Source organism: Diorhabda carinulata, chromosome 11, assembly GCF_026250575.1.
Source record: "Diorhabda carinulata isolate Delta chromosome 11, icDioCari1.1, whole genome shotgun sequence".
Classification (NCBI taxonomy): Eukaryota; Metazoa; Arthropoda; class Insecta; order Coleoptera; family Chrysomelidae; genus Diorhabda; species Diorhabda carinulata.
In genome coordinates this window covers 14,250,258-14,268,224 of record NC_079470.1, presented here as the reverse complement: position 1 = coordinate 14,268,224, position 17,967 = coordinate 14,250,258, and the positions used below count along the sequence as shown (strand labels likewise).

General features: G+C 31.5%; 1 protein-coding gene and 1 long non-coding RNA gene across 7 annotated transcripts in view; one reads left to right on the top strand and one right to left on the bottom strand.

Annotated features, from left to right (window-relative positions):
- LOC130899263 (uncharacterized) overlaps positions 1–17,967 on the top strand; it is a 354,925-nt gene that overhangs the window by 327,549 nt on the left and 9,409 nt on the right. The window lies entirely within an intron of this gene.
- LOC130899273 (uncharacterized) lies at positions 1,719–7,418 on the bottom strand. Its single transcript, XR_009060008.1, has 2 exons — positions 7,040–7,418; positions 1,719–5,772 (listed from the first exon to the last, which is right to left on the bottom strand). It is a non-coding gene; the product is annotated as an uncharacterized LOC130899273 (long non-coding RNA).

Below are 17,967 nucleotides of genomic sequence, written 5' to 3'. Positions count from 1 at the left end.
TACTAGACTTATTCAGTATCCCAAAACATCCCAGAATATAGAAAATAAAAACCGCTCAATTTAATTTAAGGTTTTAGCTGAAAATCGCCTAATTTGCCTGTACTAATATTTTTCCCCCGTATTTGGAACCAGATCTATGTATTTGAAATTTTCCATCTAAATCTGCCATCTTTAGAAGAAAAATTAATTTTATATTGGTGTTGTTTTTTGAAATTTTTTTTCAATTTGTTATCAATCGACTGTTCAAAATTTGATTCATGCCAATAAGTCTTCTCGGGCAATTAGGTTACTAGAAGCGAGCTCAACGCAAAGACAAAGAACTGGAGGACTCACGATACCAAACTCCATTGATAATCTTTGCCTAAAACTTACGCGGAATCCTAGAAAGATATAAAATAGATCGGGACGTGGTCTATAAACTGCTGGTTCCATAAGAAGCCGTAAAATCTTTGAGGTATCCAAAAGAACACGTATAATGAGTTTGATAGAGCTATTTTTGGCTCTATAATAACTAGTTAGTGTTATGGGGCGAATATAAAGTTTTTAAACCATAGAGAAAAACCGAGAAATGCTGATTAACAATCGATGAATTCACATATTTTGGAAAAAGGAAAAGATTTGCCAGTTTTAGCGCGACGAATCCAGTTGTCCACCACCGTTCCCGATCAAAAATCTTCGTCCACAACTTTCGATAGAAATCATATAAAATTTAGTGGACAACTTAATTGGAAGCATATCAAGATGTGATGTACGTTCGACGCTCAATTATTTTATCAACATACTGCAGATTTTAACTTAAAAATCTAATGAAACTTTACGATAAGACGAATTTTTTCCAAAACGCGTACAGCCTTGAGGAACTCTCTCTCAAAATCTTGATCAATTTATCAACGGATGTAAAATTTCCTTATTAAACCTTATCTCGTCAGAACAAACCGAAAACTTGACGTAGGAATTAAGTTCGAGATGTAAATTAGGTGCTTGAAGGAAGAAAAACTTTCCAAACGACATAGATGGCAGTCGGGAAGTTTGACAATAGAAATATCATGTCTTAGAAAATCTTAAGTACTTACTTAATCATTCAACTTTCATCTCAGAGTCCCATTAAGATCAAAAAAAGAGTTTAGCCATTTATATCGTTATTTCGATCATTTATAGTTTTGAAAAAAAATCTTTTAAAACTTCAGTGACAACGTCCAAAGAAGTCAGAAATATCAGGTAACCAATTTTCATATGCAAATAATCCGCTATGACATTACAACTTCTGAATTATTTAAATCAAACTTAACAAAACTCCTCCCGCTAATGTATTATAGTTGACTTCAAAGTTTTAACTCCAGCACAAACTTCAATAGTTCAACTTGTATTTTTTTAATTTTTTGTTATAGATTTGTAGAAAAATTATATTGATTCCGCGAAGAAAAAGATTCGTATGTAATTTCTGAATATTTCAGAGACGTACATCGAATTTCAATTTAATATTTCTATCGGGGCTTCAATTTTCATTTATCTTTGTTCGTAGCGTTTAAAAAGTATTTTTACTGAAAATAATTTCAGACAGAAAATCGATTCGGTAATTCGTGATTCGAAACAATAAAAAATTGCGAAAAAATTTGCTTCAAATCCACTGAAAAGCTTATTTATTGGAGACTGAAATAATTTTCGAAAATCAAGTTATTAGATTTAAATGAATATTCAATCATTCAAAACTTCTGAGATAAGGAATAAAAATTGTTTTTATTTAACAATAAGTGACAAATTTTCGTTTCAAAATACCATCTTGTCATATTTTGTTCTAATAGAATTTTTTTGACAATCTGTCAGTTTCTTAAACAATTGGATACAAATATATCCGTACAATCTGCTTAATTTATGTTTAAGACAACCTAACCAACTACACCGTTATGACTCGAGACAAGTTTCGACGAGATTTAGGTATATAAGCAGCGAAGCAAAACAGTCCTCGAAGAAGAAAATTTCAAATTGATAATTGATCGAGAAACTGTTCATGGTTTATTTTGAAAGAATTTTCTAAAAAGAAATATAAAAAAATCATTGCGTCTTATATAAAACTTTCGATTAGGTTTCCAACTCCGAATATTTTCACGTTTTATTGCAATCAAATTTATTAAAAAATTTGTAAAACGGTGAGTAGTATTTGAATCCCAATACAAATACTCAGATTTACGGGGTTTAACACGCGATTCGGTTATACGAGGGTTCGACGATATCTTATCTGAAATTTGTGTCTTTTGTACAACAAAAAATGGATTTAATCCTGTTTCCGTTTTGAGTTGGATAATAACGAATTTTTTGACGCCGACACACTGCATTTTGAGCAGTATAATTCGATCCAAAGTATAAAACAGTCGGTGGAGCAACATAATGAAACGTTATTTAACGTTTAATCAAGTTCTGTTAATTACCGGGAGCTGGACTAATTTCATTCCGTAACAACTAGTCTGCTACTTAATATTCGGCGTACGGAGTAGCTCTTGTTTTATTTAGGACATAAAGTCACCTGAAATTTCTAAATGATAACTAAATTGCCGGAATTGTGTTTTAGTGTCTGCCTGAAAATGAAAGACCGGAGGCGGGTCGACTGTTCCTACAAAGCCAAGTTATATGTTTATGTTTGTCGAAAACTACTTTGTTATTTATTGGTAACCACTGTGGGGGAATGAACATTCGCACTTTCCTATAGAAATATCATGGAATTGTTTTTCCTTCGCGTTAATTAATAGCAAGATTTTCGTAAAAAAAAATTGTTCATTTCCTATATTTTGATTATAAACGAGAAAGCGCTTAAATTTCTGCAAAATAATGTTTATGGTAAATATTCTAGTTAACGATGTTTTTTTTGTAAAAGAAAGTCTCCAACAGCAATTTGCGGTTTGTTCCTGTTAAACGGGACGACAAAAGATGGTTTGTTCTTGTGAAAAAGAGTCTGAACAAATTCTAAAAAAGTTTCTAACGACAATTGGAGGTTTGTTCATTTAAAAAAAAATATCGAACGACAATTGGCGGTTTGTTCATCTGAAAGAACGTTTCTAAGGACAATTGACGGTTTGTTCCTGTTAAACGGGACGTCAAAAGATGGTTTGTTCTTATGAAAAAGAGTCTGAACAAATTCTAAAAAAGTTTCTAACGACAATTGGAGGTTTGTTCATTTAAAAAAGAATATCGAACGACAATTGGCGGTTTGTTCATCTGAAAGAACGTTTCTAAGGACAATTGACGGTTTGTTCCTGTTAAACGGGACGACAAAAGATGGTTTGTTCTTATGAAAAAGAGTCTGAAACCAATTCTTAAAGTTTCTAACGACAATTGGCGGTTTGTTCAACTTAAAGAACGTTTCTAAGGACAATTGGAGGTTTGTTCCTGTTAAACGGGACGACAAAAGATGGTTTGTTCTTGTGAAAAAGAGTCTGAACAAATTCTAAAAAAGTTTCTAACGACAATTGGAGGTTTGTTCATTTAAAAAAGAATATCGAACGACAATTGGCGGTTTGTTCATCTGAAAGAACGTTTCTAAGGACAATTGACGGTTTGTTCCTGTTAAACGGGACGTCAAAAGATGGTTTGTTCTTATGAAAAAGAGTATGAAACAAATTCTAAAAGTTTCTAACGACAATTGGCGGTTTGTTCATCTGAAAGAACGTTTCTAAGGACAATTGACGGTTTGTTCCTGTTAAACGGGACGACAAAAGATGGTTTGTTCTTATGAAAAAGAGTCTGAAACAAATTCTAAAAGTTTCTAACGACAATTGGTGGTTTGTTAATTTAAAAAAGAATATTCCTGTTAAAGAAATTCTCTAACGATAACGGATGGTTTGTTCTTGTGAAAGAGAGTCTGGAACAAATTGTAAAATTTTCTAACGAAAATTGGGAGTTTGTTCATTTAAAAAAGAATCTGTCGGTTTGTTCTTGTGAAAAAGTGTCTTTAACGACAACGGATGGTTTGTTCAGGTAAGTGAGACCCTCTACCAATCATCGATGGTTTGTTCTTGTAATATTGAGTCTCTAACGACAATTGACTTATTTCTTTTGCAAAAGAAGATCTCTAGCAACAGTCGACGATTCGAAAAAACAATTTTCGAAGACGATTGACGGTTATTTATTCAACACTGATCAATTAATTAGTTCAATACACAATTGAATATCGATTTAGATAAAAGAATAGTTCATCATTATCGTTCCAGATAACACACCGTAGATATCTTGTATCTGATGATTACATATGACGACAGTAAATCAATTTTATCTCCCCCAAAACAACTGAAAAACTTTCCGGGACCAAATCGGACCATAATCCTTATCGATAGGAACAGATCCAAGAAGGCGCTACAGCTCGCGGCCATTCGGATAATCTGTAATAACAAGAGCGCGGATTTATTTTTAAAACAAATAATTATTATGGTTTGTCGTTGAATAAAAACTATTCGTTCGAAAATAATCAGAAAAAAGTATTGAGATTTGGTTATTTAGTCATTTATTAAAGTATTATCATGTCGGAAATAAAATTTGAACGTATTAAAAGTGAAATATTGGAAATAAATATCAATATTCCTTATTTTTACAATAATGAGAATTTGTATTGAAAAATTTCAACAAATTCGAGAAGATTTACGAGAATAAAACGCTTCATATTCGCACGTTCACCAATATTTTAAATTTTTTCAAATTTTGGCGACAGTTTTACATTCTACCACCAAATCCAAAATTGGTATAGGAAATATTATAACACCGAACACCTTGTGTATATACGTATGGAAAAAAAAAACTATTTTTCTTGTACAAGAAGAAATTTATCGTGAAATTGGCAAATCGCTTTTTCCACATCAAACAGAACTTGACCATTGCTGACCACTGAATTTCCTTTTATATCGATTCATTTCAAAAAGGATAATAACCACCGATATCGTTCTTTGATTGTAAAGACATTTTATTTCGATCTAAATTGAAAATATATTGCTGCAAAAGCGAACCGGTCCGGTGGATAGCATCTTGAATTATATTTGTACAGTATCTCATTAAATTTATAAAAGAAATCCAAAAAGAAATAAGGAAATTTTGAATAAAAATCAAAATAGAAGTTATTCCAATAATATCTGTAAATTCCGTTTTATTGACTATATTCTAATAGGAGCAGTGAATAAGTTCCATTGAAGAAAACTGGAAAAACTCAATTCCAAGACATTTCCCTGATTTCGATTCGAATCCCAAATGATTTACAGTCTCTTGAGAAGGCGCCCTCACATTCTAAACATTCACCCTTCACTCTCTAAACATTAAATTTTTGTTTTGGCTCCCCGATTTCCTTTATAAAAGAACGAACGAGGCGCCCTCCACGGACGAACGGGTCATTTGCGTTGCGAGTTTATTAGCCATGAAACCTTCAATGCCTTTCAGCTAGAAAAATAATAAAAAAAACATTTCCAAATGAAATATCCTCAGGTATTTAAAATTTCCTTATCTACAAATTTTTTTACCAATAAAAATTGGTATATAACAAAAAATATATTACGTTTCAAATATGAAATATTGATTTGATTTGTTGTGAACACGTTCAGAAATATACCGCCAAGATATTTATTTTGAGAAACTTGAAAAAGCTTTCATGGAGAAATTCTCGTTTTCTATATAATCAACGCTCATTTTGTTTATTAAATAATCATACAAACAGAATAAATCCCCATACATTAAATCTACCATCTACCATCTAGATTTCGATCGTTTTGGTAATTGTCTAACTGATTTTCCATGTTGTGTCTAAAAAAAAACGATAAGATTATATGGGAATTTCTCCAAGGGATCTAATAGAAGATTCATAACATAAAAATATTGAATAATCACATGATTTATATTGAATAAGCAGTTTTCTCTTCAGCACGATTAAGAATAGGTATTTCATTTACTAATATCGAGCTTCATCATATGAAAGATTTTTCTCAAGAATCTGACTTTTACATAGTTAGAATATTAAAATTTCAACTTTTTTCTATTCAAATGTCATAAAAGCACCAACTAATACGAAATCTTTTGAGAGTTCTAAAGGGAGATTTCACAAATTGAATTTGTGTAGGGGGACTTCAATAAATCATCTTTCACTGTTACTGACAGAGTTAGAACTATGATAAGGGCTGAAATTTGAATTTCAGGATAGTTAAAACAACATAATATCAATATTGTACATTGTTAAATACATGTAAGTCTTTTTGGACAGCCTCAATTCGAAATACAAATTAGTCGATGTCTTTTAAATTTGAATTGGTATCATACTTTCGTTATATCTCTGATCCAATGAATGTAATCAGCTTATCGAAACTATGTCTCAACAATTTTGAAACCTTATCCAAAGGAAAAGGACATTAACGTGATATCTGATTCAAGTATGCATAAAAGCACGACGTTATAGGGATGCTAAACTAATGGGAAATTCCATAGCGGGTTGACATAAAGTATCAATTACAAAGTTTCTAGTATATATATACTAGATTTGTATTATGTTTTAATGTTGAAAAAATTCCAAATAATGAGATTTTCATTTAGTTTTCCTCATAAATTTAACAAAATCTAGTGTTTACACCGCCTTGTCTGTTTAAACTACAGTTTCAATTCTATTAAATCAAAATATTGACTGATTCAAGAAAAAACTTTATTGGAAACGTTACAAAAAACAAATCCTGTGAAAGCTACAGAATTTAATATTAATATTAAGACATTCCGCATGATAAATTTTAATTTCTAGTAAAATTAGCTTGAGAAAAATTCTTTTCCATATAAAATTAAACGCTCCACATAAAAGCTCTCTTTATCATATGTTCGAAATTTATATTTATTCTAGTTATTAATCCATTATGACTTTTCGTTTCGACAAGTTCAAAATTATAGTGTATTAATCAATATTTTGAATTTCTAAATGTTCTGGGGTTTCTGCGGTTATATAGATTTCACAGAAATAAAGTCTAAATAACACAACATAGAACTATTTTAAGCAGCTCGACGATTCTTATTATAAAAAGTGTATCGAACTTACTGTAATTTCTGGCCTAATACTTCTTGGACTATCCTCGTAATAACCAAATTCCTGTTTTAGTTCTCGTATTGTATTTACTTCAAAATACTATTTCATCCAACTAAGAACATCATAAAATTTTATGAACTCTATTATGTATCCCCCATTCGATTTTATTTTCTGCTGAATCATACCAAAGAGTGCGTACGTTAACTAGCTTGTTTAATGACTAAAGAAATAAATTTTGGTATTTTTCTTCAAATTTCTTAGTTATGCCGCCACCTTTGTACGAGTCAATTAAAAGTTACAGTTAATTGGTGTTTTGTACTTCAAAAAAGACGATTCTAATACGCGGCTTTGGTTAACACGTTTTAACAACGACAAAAAGATGATTCGAAATGTCAATTGTCATTTGTCACTTATCTTTCACAGAATAAATATATCTAAGATTAAAACACAGAACTGTCTAATTGTAAGTTGGGTTGCCTGATGTAGTGGAAGGGTTGTGGAATATTGACTTGAAAGCTAAGCACATAAGACAAAGATACCTATTGAACGATACAAAAAGGATTCAACTGTAACTGACTCTCGCTATATTACAATAAACCCATAAAAACGCTTTCCATTGGTTCGTTACGATCAGAAACATTTTTTTCTATCTATACGATGAATAGAGAATGAATTTTATTGAGATTGAAGACAACAAGGAAACAAGAGGGTTAAAAATCGGTCTCGACTTACACAACGAGGGATTCCGTATCAAAGCGATGCCGAGACGGAACTCCTTGCCTTCCGGATCCAATTGCTTTTGATGTTTGAGTTGACATCTTCAAAGGCACCTCGTCTCTATCTAGAGAACAATTAGAAGATAGTGCTCGCAGTGTTAAAACATTTGTTTTTTAATCGAGAGGTTGGTAAAGAAAATATTTGACGTTATATCGAGTTTAAACGAATAACAAACACATTACAGTACATTTTCTTCTCATATATTATTGACATGACCGTAAATTTTCCAATTGTAGGGCACCTGGATCAAAAGCTCGGACTGATCCGAATAATATTTTTGGGTTTTTGTTAAATAAATATATATTACTTTTCAGGATGGTACATAAACTTCGTCGCGAAGCATAATCATAAATCGTTCTAACACAACTGACTGTCTTACCACAGTCCCACGACTTTTAACATAATCTCCCCACTACCCTTAAGCACAGAGCGCATGTCTCGAATGCCCGGCTGTATAGGCAAATCATAATACTTGAATGCAATAACGGCTGCCTAACTAAAAATGCCTACACAGTTTAAAAAAAATATAACGTAAAATATCGAGGTATGGGCTTCCTAATAATGTCTACTAATTGGTAGTCAGTTCCAATTTGCTCCATTCCTCTCTTGATTCGATCTCGAATGAAAAAATACTTTCGCTGAATATGCTTGGCGCCAAAATGAAATTCCGAGTTTCCTTGACAAACATAAATTCCTTAGAACTACAGTATTTGCATTTGGAACGTTTAGTTTTATTTTTGTGCTGTCCGCCATTGTTTACAGCACCGTATATCGAAGTTGGAGCAACATTAAGTTCATTCAAAACCAAAGCAGACGAGAAATCTTCTACCCACTCAATCAAATCTCTTGGATAAAACGTGCTGTACCTTGGAGACTTACTACAGCTCAAGAAAATCCTTCTATCTAAAAATCAAGGTACTTATTTAACAAGTGATCTTCAGCTTTGTTGTCGAACTGCTCAATCAGAACGTTCCACGCTACCTGGTGAAGATCGTGGCTAACGTACCGAGAAATAATAATTTTAGCTTGAGCTGCAGATTTGTTGTACGCTTGGAGTTTTGCTTTTTCAGTTTTACTTGGAGTTTCAGATGAAAACTCAATCTTTAACACCTTTCAACGGTTTGATACTTTCTAAACATATTAGAACTGGACGAATTTAGAGTTTGAGGCAATCATAACCTGGTATTATGTTTTGACAGCTGGTTAAAGATAGAAAAAGACCAATTCCTGTTTTTAGGTTATGTTAATATGGAAAAATTATGATTTTCCTAAATTTCCTGATTGTTAAGAAAATTTTGTTGTCCCAATGCGACTCATTAAGTCTCATTTTCGTGTATATCTTTGAAAACCACTACAAATTTATATTTTCAACAGTTTTTTTCGAAAAATTTTGATTATAAACTTTGAAATTGATGTTGGTACAAAATTCGTAATATGTGATTTTTTTTTAGTCATTCCGGACCTGTTCTATTTGTTTAAAACGATCTGATTCGATTATTCGTTTATTTATAAATCGTATTTTGTGTTTTTTGTATAATTATATATTTTTTTGGTCTTCCAATACTCTTTACAAGGAAATTAAAGGGATGGAAATTATATATGACAAATCTGTTGATTATTTTGTTTAATTAATTCAAGTTGAAATTTGATTTGGATACTTTTCGTATAGAGTTTTGACAAAAACACTTTTCGAGCTCTTAAAAAGTCTAGAATGAATTATACGAAAACAACAAAAGACAATCCGCTCGGTACTCCCTATTTAACCTCTAATTTTCCCAGGATTATAAATCGTCCTGAAAAACGTTTTATTTCTCCCTGTCTGGGATCCACCCTTTACTTTCAGGCTCTCAGCCAGAGTCTCCGAGAGATGGTCCCATAAAAACACCAAAACGGAAAACAATGTCTTATTTATTACCCTGGAAGAATCGTCTATCAACCGACGAGCCGTTCTTGTAGGGAAGAGTTGTGCCAAAACAAATTTCTAGTCTATAAAAATTTCAAAAATTAACCAAATGGATCAAATAAATGTTTTGAGACGAATTGATTAACAACAACTGGCTATAAACCATCGAAAGGAAAAAAAAAACATTTTAATGAATTATTTAGTATTTAACCTAACCTCTCTTCAATTTACTTTCATTTTGAAGCCAATTCCGAAGCATTTCCAGCTCAAAATGGAGCTTTTTTCTTTGCAATGGTTGTCCGTTGTCTTCTGGAGTCTTGTGCCAATTGTATAATATCCAGTAATCTTCTGGATTGGGCGTTTGGTGACATACATATTGACATACGTATTTCTTCGGTATTAGCACTGTTTCAGAGTTCCCTTTCACTTCATAGTATCTAGGTATCGATGATTGATGTCTGTTTGATTCAGCACCTTCCTTTATCAGTTTGGAAGCTTTACCTATCGTGGACATTGCTGCCGGAAGGATATTACATCCAGGTTTGTGTCTAGACGACTTCGGAAACAAATTTTTGTTCAATTTTTTTGTTCCCAAACGATCCTTCATCTTTTATGATATATTTTTCATCCCTTTACCGCCTTTTAGAAATGTTAATTTCGATCGAAAGTTGTTTCAACTTTTTGAAATCAAAATTTTTTCAAATAGTCTTTTGCTTCTGTTTCCCCCGTCTGATGATTCTAGAAACAAACAACAACAACGAAAAAACTAAGAATAGTTTTATATTGAATTTGTATGGATCTTGGCATTATAAGTAATGAAAATTTTTGCTAGTGACAAATGTATATTTACACTATCACAACTTATGGGAAAACTACGCTGAAAAAACAAATTATTTCAACTCACAACTGAAAAATTTTATTTTATATTATATAAGCTTCATATCAACACCAAAATTGATGTCCTATTTATTTATACGAGGGTTATCTGAAAACTTATTTACATACGGTCTTTCTCGTCATAATATGCGTTAATGTTGAAAAACTTTGAGGTTAGGAAATGGAAAAATGTCTCTAGAGACTAGATCTGGTGAATATTTCAACCATTATCTGGTTATAATGAATAAAAAATCGTTTATCCGTACCGTAATAATTAAATGTACTTGGATAATAATAAATTTAATTGACACCGAAACCCTTCTTAATCAATTTTCAACTCGACCGACGACAAACCTACCTTCGATCATCAAAATATTTGGTATTGGAAAATTAAACTATAATAATACGATTATGGGAGTAAATCGATGTTTGACAAAGTTGTAGGGTTCGTAAACCCCAGATTTAGGGATTTACAAATTCACTCAGTAAATAATTTCGGTCTGCTTCGGTATCAATCGAAGGATGCTATTATTTGGTAAATAAGATATTACCACTAATAAATCGAAAACACGTCGTCGGGTGGTTTGATATACGAGGCGTGGTGAAAAAATACAGGTACTATTGTAGGTACAGGTAATTGCTTTTTGTACACATATTCTTTGAGGTATTAGAACCAACATACGATACTTTTTATGATGAAAAAGTATGTTTTACGCGATATAAAACAATTTTTTATCGAAAAATCTCAATATTTACCTTCCTCAACTTTAATATTTGTAATAATGTAGCTTGCAGCTTGAAATAGCTGCGGAATTTTACAAAAACTGAATAAGAAACATGTTCGTGACTAGTAAGTTCTTAATTTCGAGTTGTACAAAGCGTTGAATTTTCTGTATTCCGGATAATAACAAGCTTTTGTGAATAATTTCAGAGGTTAGCTATGAATTATATAAATTGTAAAATTTGACAGTGAAATAGGTTTACGTTGAATAATACCGGACATTTCGACGTCGAAGGTGTAAATTGAAACTGGAAAATACGGTTCTTTGTACTCGAAAACATCAAAACAAAGGTCCCTTGAAGGGTAAAAGACCATAATAGGGTTTAGAATTAGACGTGTACGTTAAAGAATCAAGGCGGAAAATTCGAAATAAACTCTTTGTTTCGTGAACGAAGGCGTTTCGCATATCTGTTGGATATGATGTTCCAAAACTATTCAAGAGTTTAAAAAAACCATAGACAAATAAAATAACCCTTCAGCTCATCGCATTCGCCCATCATAAACAATATGACTAGAACCCAATCAACTCAATCAGCTTCCGAACATATAGATCATGATCAAGTTAATCCGATCATAGTTTCCGGAAATTGATCGCACTTTCCATAAAATTAATCAACAAAAATCCTGAAAATATGTCCAAACTGATCTGATACAAGAAGATATTGGTACTCTGAAGACCACTGCACTCTCGAAGTGATGATATGGATGTTTCTGAACTTATTCAGAAACAATTTCAATTGTTCTGATAGGGAAATCGACGGTTTCCTGATCAATTAATAGCCAGAAAATCTTGATCTGATGCCAAACAGTTTATACTCAGAGAAAAATACGTGGCATGACCCTTAGAGGTTGCACTGAATGCTTTTGAACTGATTTATCGTTTTAGAACTGTATAAAACGGTTACTGCTCGATACAAGGAAGTATTGAGAACGTCCAAGGTTTGAAAATTTTGCTGAGTGTCACGGAAATACTAAATTTTAATTGAACAATGACGTTACATAATGCGCACCGTTCTGATAGGGAAATCGACGGTTTCCTGATCAATTAATAGCCAGGAAATACGTAGAATGACCCGGATAAATTCGAAACAGTTAAGACGAAGAATCTGCGAAGGATTACGTCTTCTGGCAGCAAGAAAATTTCTGGTTTCTTGGGTGAATACAGCACATTTTTCCCATAAATGATTTACTGTTTTTTTTTTTTTCGTACAATAAAAAAGGTTTTTATTTAAATTAGCGACCTTTAACGTATCGAAACGATTCCTCAAACTTAAATAAAACATATTTTATACATAAAAACATCGTTTTCAATCCCTTTTATGATCTTTTCTTGTCCGCTTCGAATCTTATCATTTTCGGAGAATATCAATATTTGCCAAGTCATCTGGTCCTCCCTGTTAATTACAGAATCGTCTATTGTTCTTGACTAAATGAGCTACTGATTTCCTCAACCCTTCCATTTAGCTCTCACACTTGACAAAGATGGATACAGGACCGTACCGACTCCCCTAAGCTATACCAATCGAAAATATATTTTTCACGTTTATATAAAATTGAAACATTAAATATCATATAGAACTAACAATATTTCAGATAAATAGTTCAGTAACTATGAAAAAAATATCTTTTTTTAACCAAAATGCATTGAAAAACCCGTACTATTATTTTATTTCAATAAAAAGTTATGGGATAAAAATAATTTTCGGTTTCGTCGAATTGTGCTTAGTTCGACCCTGTCGTAGGGCAACACTAAGAGCTCAAAGGGTTGAAGATTTTCATTTTCTCTCCCTAATTACTCGAAGCTGAGTATACGATAATGAGAATACGCTGTAAATATTCATATAATGAAGACTTACGATCTAGTATAACCTTAGCATGTGTAGGGTATTAATATATTTATAATTAACGAACGCCCTTTTTTCATCGTCTGTTATTATTACGTTCAATATTTGTTAATGTGATTTTTTAATTAACTTTTGTTTTATTCTACTGCATCCGTTTCAAAATCATTTTTGTACGATTAAATGGAGAAATTTGAGGTTAGGAATTTGTCTATTTCCACTCGTAATTTTAGGTTAGCGGCGGCCATGATGCAATGACAAGAAGTCGCTTGCAATTCAGTACAAGATGGATCCCAAATATTGCTACGATCTGCCGATATTAAAAAGGAAAAACTTCACTTCACAATTAAAGTATTCAACTATGGAAATGTGGAAAAGTTGAAGTAACATTCGAAACAGTAGTTTGCACGAGGTTTGACCAAACTATATAACCTTGAAAAACAAGATCCGATTCTTCATATTTTATTTCCTTGATTACTATGCCAGTTTCAAATTCGTGGCAACGTTTATCGAGTGCAAAACTGTATTTATTCAACCCCCTACCCCCATATGTTCTCTAATCACGTGTTAACCTATTTTGTACTCCTTTCTGGATAACTTTAATTCGAGTTTATCCCTCGAAAACTCCCAAAACTTCCACAATAACAGCTGAGGCTTTTTGGCGTAAATCCTGTAGGACCAGCGGTCCATGAAATTGCACAGGGTCGCTAGCTTAAGCCAGTGATACTATATTGCCACAACAAAGCTCGAGCTATTACCAGAAGATAAATATTTAGTGGTCGAAGTTGTTGGGTACCAGAAACGAACTAAAGAAAATGTTAAATATGAGGTTTTGTTAATAGAAAAAAACGATAACGAATATCAAAATACGACTCGTTCAAGTATTAAAATTGAAATAAACCCTCCGGTAAACCAATCGGGGTGTTTATATATTAATATTTTTCTCTGGAAATTAATTTATAACCGTGTAATATGACGTGGAGGCACCAGATGGCGTAACCATTAATGTGAGTCTTGGGACTCATCAATCTTGTGGCGAGATTCGCCTCCTATACTCGAAAAAAAAAAGTATTACTGATATACGAGGACTATTCGAAAACAATCACCTCTTTATTAAATAATTATATAAAAAGAAAACTTCGTATTCTTTGGGTTTAACCTGTTTAAGGTCTTTGAGACCAAAAAAATAAACTTCCTGATATTCTTTTTAAATAACACATAATTTTAATACCCGCCATTAAATTTTAACTTGCAATGTGCCAACTCGTGATTGTGGTTGTCTTGAAGATTAGACAACTCGTGATGGAAGATTATGCAGCTTGGACTTTAATCATGAAAAGATATTATTAAGAAACCCGTTTTACAAATTCATATTCTGAGTAATTTAACGTAACCCAAAATATTTACAAATTCTTTGTTATAATTTTTGTATTTTCCAACTTGACGGAGGGGATTAAATACTAAAATCGACGAAATTTTGTATTATCTATTCGGTCTACCTTTTCGTTTACCTGAAAGTTGGCGCATATATTAAAAATCGTCAAGTATTTTTTTTATTTTTTCATTTTAGTATAACTAAAAACTTGTTTTTCAATGTTTTCAAACTGCTTTTTATTTTTTGCTTTTTAGTTGAATTTGCTATTTTAAATTCGTCTTTAACACGTACAGATTTGTTGATGGTTGCATCTGGATTGCATCCTAAAGGGAATTTGGGCAGATCTAATCAGGATATTCAGATATTTTAATCGAATCATTACATCGTTGTCAATTTTTGACAAGTTTAAATTAAATTTAAAAGATAAGGTGAAAGTGATAAAAACGTGTCTATAACCTCAAAAAAATGTTGATATTATAAAAATATTTATAATTAAAGCTATTTGGTATCCACTAGAATTTTTCCAATATTGGTAACCTCCTTTTCTATACAGGTTGTCCCACGGCGAAATAAAACTATCTGTATATGGCAAAATACTTATAGTAAAATCATGAAAATTTCTATATTTAGGTTTTCGGATACGATCTTTTTAACTAAAATATTTTCAAAGATGGTGGACTTCCGATTCTACCGGAAATCGACTGTAACTTTGTTATTTTAAATGGAACACCCTATATATTGATACATTTTTGAAATCTACGTACAATTCTAATATAGTTTTGTCTGAAAACTTTTTTCGAAAAATGTATACTTTTCGAGTTATTAATTTTTTTGAAAACAATTTGACCGTTTCAGACCTTTATAAATTATTTTTTTACGAGGATACCCTTAAAAATATGGAAATGGTTTCTATTCGGTAGCGTTTAGCAAAGTCTGACGTATTTAAATTTATGTTAAAAAATGTTTCATTTTATACAGGGTGTGTATAAAAAGCGTTCAAAATTTAACTTCATATATATCAAATTTCTTTTCGATTTTTTTCTATTTTAATGCATTCTGGGGTGAAAAATAACGAAAATTCATGTATACTTTCCTAAACTTTACCGTCTAAATTTCATTTATGTTTGTTAAATTGAGAATTTTAACGATTTTCAAAACTATCAACAATCGACTAATGGTTGTTAATATACATAAATGTTTTGTTAAAAAATACAATAATAATTCAAAACCTCAAATATCTGGATTTTTTACCCCTGAATGCATTGAAATAGAAAAAACGGAGTGTTTCTATTTAAAATAATAAAGAAATTTGATATTTATGAAGTTAAACTTTGAACGCTTTTTATACACACCCTGTATACAATGGAGAATTTTTCAACATAGATTCAAATACGTCTGACCTTGCTTAATGCAACGGAATAAAAATCATTTTCCTATCTTCAAGGGTGTAGTCGTAAAAAAATAATTTATAAGGGTCTGCAAAGGTCAAATTTTTTACAAAAAAATTAATAACTCAAAAAGTATACATTTTTCGAAAAAAGGTTTTGGACAAAAGTATACTGAAATTTCACGTGGATTTCAAAAATGTATTAATATATAGGGTGTTCTATTTAAAATAACAGAGTTACAGCCATCTTTAAAAATATTTTAGTTAAAAAGATCGTATCCGAAAACCCAAACATATTTTGCCGTATATAGATAGTTTTAACTCGTCGTAGGACATCCTGTATAAGTCCATAGGATTCAGGATTGGTTCTTACGTTTTGTGATTTTATTATGAGAATTATCATGGATTCATACCAAGCATGTTAAGGATGTATTCGTGAGCTATCGAAGGAAGATATTTTAGGAAAACAACTGGTCCTGGTGCATTTCTTTGAAGCTGAAAAAAACTTCTTGTTTGGTAATGAGTTTACGTAAAAGTTCGATTTACTAGAACTGTATCATTGTCTCATCATTTTCTTCTATCTTTTTGTAAGTAATTACACGTGCTAGAACGATTTCTGTAGATACTAGCTAGTACTGAGACTATTTTGAAAAATAATTAGAAAAAACTGCAAAATTAACTGAATGGAGTATTAACTTGATGATTTGAACGAACCCATAGCACTTTTAGATGAATAATTTATGTTTTAATAAATTTTCTTAAAATGTTAATTACGAAAGAAAAGATGATTTCTTTCGAGACGAAAACGGTCTTTCTTTGTATGCGTTACTAAAGAAAAATGGTAATTAAGAACCGATTATAATTCCGAGAGTGTTTTCGCTTAATATTCGCGAATCGCCCCTTCTGGAATTGGACCATCAGTTAAAATCGTCGATTAATATTCAAGTGTACAAACTGCCGTTAACACTAATAGAAACGATCATAGCTTACTTGAAATTTATATTAATGTTTCAGGTCTTCGTCACAGAATTTTTTACAAAAAAAAAACAAGTTATTTTAATAATTTTAGAAACACCTTTCTGGGGTATGTGATATTCAGTTTATTCAAATTCATATTCCCAAATAAATACATAAAAAACATTTCCAAAAAAACTTGCAAAGAGTTTCTTAAAACGAACACCCTTTTTGGTGGCTGAAAATAAAGATGTGAAATGATAATTTAGAGTCAAATCTTCAGATTTTTGTAACTATTTAATCTTTTATGATTTAGAGTAGAATTCAGAAATTGTGATTCCAATTATGTGCCCTTTCTGTGAAAAAGAAAAAGAAAAGCACCAAAAAATAATGTTTGCCTCAAACAAACCCTTTAATCTGTATATTTCTATGAGAATTGTCATTGGAAACGACTTTAAAACTAACGAAATTAATGCAATTAAAGAAGATAATGGAAACAAGATTTCTTTAATTGGATTTCACCTGACCAAATATGTAATATAAAGATTAAAAAATCCCGATGAATTGCTCTTCGAAAAACTTTTTTTCAAAACGAACAATGTCTGACAAAAAAAGTTGATCATAAACCTTAGCAAACATCGTGACCTAACAAACGCATTAACTTTGAAACTAAAAGATACTACAGAGAAGCTTTCATAGATATTAATCGAGCATTTGGTAAGGTCCGAGTTCTTTATAAACTAAAGTAAAACTCCTCCTCAAGGATAATCTCATCAAAATAGAAAAATGAGAGACTCTGGATGCAAAGTGAAGTTGGAAGACACAGCTTAGGTTCAAATTGCAGAAAATGTACTGGATAATTAGCAGACAATCACGATTATCACTTAATAATCTTCTTATACCATATTAAAACTAATATCGACCTACTGGGTCTTTAAAACTAAGTGGCTGTTACTTTGTACGTTTTTTATATAATCAAAAAGAAAGCTTTGAAAGTTTTTAGCATTTCTAGCAAGAAAACAACAAATACAGCTATAAAAAACTAA